The sequence below is a fragment of the Molossus molossus genome, unplaced genomic scaffold, assembly GCF_014108415.1.
Source record: "Molossus molossus isolate mMolMol1 unplaced genomic scaffold, mMolMol1.p scaffold_m16_p_16, whole genome shotgun sequence".
Taxonomy (NCBI): domain Eukaryota; kingdom Metazoa; phylum Chordata; class Mammalia; order Chiroptera; family Molossidae; genus Molossus; species Molossus molossus.
The window spans coordinates 63,826,214-63,831,231 of NW_023425351.1; the positions used below are offsets into that span (position 1 = coordinate 63,826,214).

Here is a 5,018-nt window from a genome sequence, read left to right on the forward strand (position 1 = left end):
AGGAATGAACACGTGACCCAAGTCCAGAATATCTTCTCTGGTAGTTTTGTTGGAGGCGTTGGGAAAGAGGAATCCTCTTTCTGCGGAGCTGCTAAGTGGATGCTAATTATACCAGAGCTACTGCTGGTCACTTCGCCCACCTCGTTGGGAGGCCCTGCCAACTAATGAAGCCAACCCAGAGGAACACAGAACTGGGAGACTGGGAGAGAGTTTGGCCTTCTGGATCTAGCCATGTCTGACCTTCATTCCCCAGAGATCAGTTTCCAGTTTCTGGAACCAATATATTCTCTCTCTCTTTCTTGCTTAGGCCACTTTGAGTTCTTTTTGTCACTTGCAACTAAAAAAAAAAAACCTTGATAAAATAATCTTTTGCCAAAAGAAGTGGTGGGGTCAGGTGGACTGAAGAGGAAGGCCTAAGGTGGATGGCCCAGGAGGAGTCTCTTCCAAGGGGGGTCTGAAGCGGTAGCCAAAGGCAGAAACTGGTTCTATTGGGCCGCTCAGTCCAACCCACTTAGGAAGTTTTTTAAGTGAACTTCTAGCAAGAGCATTTGAAGTGTCTGCTGGCTTTTCCCATAGGTATGGTGATGGGTTTTGGAAGCTTATCTTTCTCTGCCATATTTTTTTAATGAATGTAGAAAACTCTATTTTAACTTAGAGGATAATCAGTAACAGTGGAATTTCGGGCCACATTGCAGAAGATACTTGGTGAGAGGAGCTCACTTTCCCAATGCTACTCAGGGCACAGCATTTGGGAAACCACCCTCTTCATTTTCCTTTGGGTCAGAAGTCACAAAATGGTAGCCCATGAGCCACAGCTGGCTCACAGATGGAGTCTGTCTGGCTTGCATACTATTGCCATTAAAAATAAAGAGCACTAATGCACAAAGCAAGGTGTGCCACCATGCCATGCCACCTGCGTGACAGGCTCCTCTGTGCTGCGCTCCCCACAGTGGGAGCAGGAGCTGGAAGCCAGGGCCACGCAGGGACCCAGCTGAAACCAAGTGTCAGTGCAGAAAAACTGAAATGTCCGAAGCTATCAGAAATTTCGTGAATACTTTCATTTGGTTTGAGAAGCTATTACTGTAGTAGTAAATGGCCCAGCCATGGGACTAGGAGCATCCATACATGTCGCCTCTTTGTGATGTGGTTTGGGCCAATGAAAAGGCTTGGTTTCAAACACCCTATACTACCTTCAGACAGAGTCCAGATGGCCGTCCCACCACTGTTTCCCGAGACCATGGGGGAGCATCTGCAGATGCAATGCTGCTCAGTGGCCGGAAGCTGCAGCGCAGGTGGCCTGCGGCAAAGGCCTGTCTCGCAGGTGCTCTGGCCGGGACTTCCATCCAGCAGTCATGGGCTGTGTCGAGGAGCTGGCCACGTGATCCCATTGTACCTGAGGACTCCAAAGCCCCGTGCGCTGGACCCTGAAGATGGAGGCGGAACAGGCCAGTGAGAGGGGCTGCAAAGTGCTGGAGAAAACCTGGCCTTCCGCCCAAGGAATGGACTCCATGCTGCAATATCTGCAGAGGAGCGTGGATGAGCTTTGATTGGCAGGCTGCCTGCTGGTGACCCTCGAATTGCAGAGCAGGACACCTGTGGCTACAGGGCGCCCTGATCTATCCTCACAACTTGAAACAAGTTCACTCTTAGCTCATAGTTGGTAGCAGGACTTGAAACATCCAAGCTATTTATTATCGAGGAGTTTTTAAGTACTGTAGCTTTGAAATAAATAACTACAAAGCTCCTTTGTCCAAAAGTCATTATTTTATACTTAAAATACACACAAGTATGGAAGTATAATGGTGCACTCCTGACCGCTCTTTGGGGCTCTAAATTTTGTTATCTTTTGGCTTGTAGTGTATAAAAAAAGAAAAGTATGGTTTGCTGGTTGGGGGAGGGATGGGCAGAAAAGTCTGGAATAATGCTTGTTTTTCTTATTTTTCCTTCTAAAACAGACTCTAGCGAGGCACTAAAGGGCCTCACGTCCCCTGCCCCAAATAGAGATACAGAAAGCTCTGAGATGTGCTTTTGTCTCGATACAAAGTCTAAATCAAAATTAAGACAATATTTGTCTGGCTGGTGTGGCTCAGTGGTTGAGTGTCAACCCATGCACCAAGAGGTCACTGGTTTGATTCCTGGTCAGGACACATGCCCAGGTTGTGGGCCCGATCCCCCGTGGGGAGCCTGCAGGAGGCGGCCAATTAATGTTCTCTCTCATTGATATTTCTCTCTATCTCTCCCTCTCCCTTCCTCTCTCTCTAAAATCAATAAAGGAAAAACATTTTTTAAAAAAGTAAGACATCTTTGAGGATATTTCTGATGAAAAATCCACTGATGAACAAGCCCCCAAACTAAAGTACACTTAGGATTTATGCTGAAAAAATCAATTGCTTTTTCCTTCTTTATTAACATGTGTGCTTACCCAGTTAACATGAAAAAAATACTTTCTCTAGAAGAAAACTAGTTTTGCAGAATTAGTGAATCACTGAATAGCTTAAATATGAATACCTAAGTTACGTTAGTCTTAGTGGGATGTAGTGTCTCTGACCCACTTGAAAAAATAACTGCTACGCTTCTTGTTGCTGGGTGAGAACTACTTTACGTGCAATTTGGGTTTTCTGTTTGCAGACATGATTAATATATTACACCAAAAAAGTATTTTTATGTTTATAAAGTATTTTTTAGGTTCACTGAGAATATATTTTATTTAATAAGTTGAAATTCTTTTGGCACACTATGAAATGCAGGAACGCCTTTTTTAAAAACAGAGCTACCTTACACTCGGCATTTGACAGTCTTGGTCTGTTTTCATGCACGACACACTGAGAACAGCATGGCGTCCAAGAGTGCTCTGCACAGACAGACATCCACCTTGCTTCCAGGAGTGGGCGCCGAGTCTCGATTACAGACGCCTGTTCGGCTTCTGAGCTTGTAATCATACTGAATGTATGGAAAGTGGAATAAAATCAAAACCTTATTTTTGTACAATTTCAACGTTTATATTAGGACCAACCACCTCCTGGCTGCAGGAAGAGCTGTACAGAGTGTAAATCTGCTTTGACCTCCGATTGGTGGGTACAGTATGTTTTACATCTGTGGGACCTACTTCTTGTTCAGTAGGAAATATATATAAACTGTACAATCTGTAGAGTTTTTATAAAATGTTCAGCTGTGAAAACTGGCTAAGACTAATAATATTTCCTAACCCCCCCCCCCCAAATCACTAATGTTTAAAAGTCAGGAGATTTCATCTGTATTTCTGATTCTCTTGGAAAAAAACGGCAAGGTCTGTCTGCGCTGGATCCTTCTGCTACTGGCAACTCTAGGCTGGAGCTGAGCAGCTGCCCCTCTTAACAGGTGTGAGCGGCCCGAAATGCCAGGCTCCGCCCAGCTGCTCCACTCACTTGGGTCACCAGCCTGACATCTGTAGGATATGATCCACGGGAAATACCTCAAATTCCCCAGGACACAGATTCGGCTGAACACCTGCTTGGGGTTTGACTTGCTATTGTCTAGAAAACAGTTCCCTGGGGCTATGAATAGACACGTTCAACATCTCTGGGGTTTTCATTCTGTCACACACACACAGATAAACCCTGATGGGTTGGAAGCAAAAGTTAAGGATATAAGGAGAAAAGGAGCTGAAGAATATTGCCCTTGTCCTCCTCTCATTGATTTACTCCACACCAAGAGAGCAGAGCCCTGGACCCAGAGTGCCCGAGTCCGAAACCCAGTTTCTCCAGTCATGTCAATCTGCTCTTGGTCAAGTTCACTAACTTTGCGGTGCCTGCTTCCTCATCTGTACACAACACTATATTCCCCTTCTGGAAAATTTAATTAAATTCTCATCTCATGCCCTGGCCGGTTTGGCTCAGCGGTTAGAGCGTCAGCCTGAGGTCCAGAGAGACCCGGGTTCGGTTCCCGCTAAGGGCATGTACCTCGGTTGCAGTTTGTCCCCGGTCCTGATTGGTCGTGCGGGTGGCAGCCACTCGGTGTGTCCCTTTCACATCGATGTTTCTCTCTCTCTCTCTCTCTCTCTCTCTCTCTCTCTCTCTGTCCCCTCCCACTCCATCTGAACAAGAAATGGAAAAAGGTCCTCAGGTGAGAATAAAAAAAAATTTTTTTAAATTCTCATCTCATAAGGTTGCTGTGAGGATTAAATGAGCTAAAACACGTGAGAACAGTGCCCTGCATGCCGTAAACTCTCAATAGTTAATGTATATGTTATGTATGTTTATATGTTTATATGTGAATTACATATAAATACAAGGCCATATTTAAAGAACTATCATTTATCATGCAAAAATTTTATGTTCTCACATACATTTGTTGAAAGTACATTTCTATAAAGCAAAATCAGTGATAACTTGAACCCTATGTCCAACAGTCCTTGAAATATTTGGAATGCTTTTCCTTTTGTAGGATTGAGTTGATGGCCAGAGGTCTGTTTGGGAAAGGACTAGGGAAATCATTGCCAGAGATGCCTGCCAGTGTTACAGCCCTTCCTCCTGAGGACTGACCACCGTCTTCCTCCGGCAACTGCTCTGGCTTTGGAAATGGGCTTAAAACTAGAAACGAAGCAAGGAATCAAATTTATATTAGAGCAGCTGCCCTGATCACCCACTCTTGATTTCCTTTGTTTGTAGGTTGAGCGATATCCTTGGTTGTCCACGCAAACAGAGGAAAAGAATTAGAGCCAGAATGTGAAGGTGCCTCATTACAATTGAGGAAAACCCAATTATTGGCTTAGATTTTCTATTTGAATTTTCATCATTCAATTTGGATTCCCACTAGACCCTTTTAAAGTTGTTTTCTATCATTTTACTCAAAGCTGAAAAACTCTACTAGACTAGTGGATGAAGGGAGTTACTGAACCCTCTTATGATTTTCACAGTTTGTTTCATTGTGACCACTCAGGTCAGGGAATATAATTCTCACTGGGAAGGGTACAGAAAAACCAGCTCTGGTTAGGAGGATTGGCCGGAAGCATCTCTGCCTCCCCCTTGGTTATGTGCTCA

At 44.5% G+C, this 5,018-nt stretch overlaps 1 pseudogene; it reads left to right on the forward strand.

Annotated features, from left to right (window-relative positions):
• The first annotated feature begins 1,023 nt into the window (after positions 1–1,023).
• LOC118631482 lies at positions 1,024–1,547 on the forward strand (annotated as a pseudogene).
• The last annotated feature ends 3,471 nt before the right edge of the window (positions 1,548–5,018 follow it).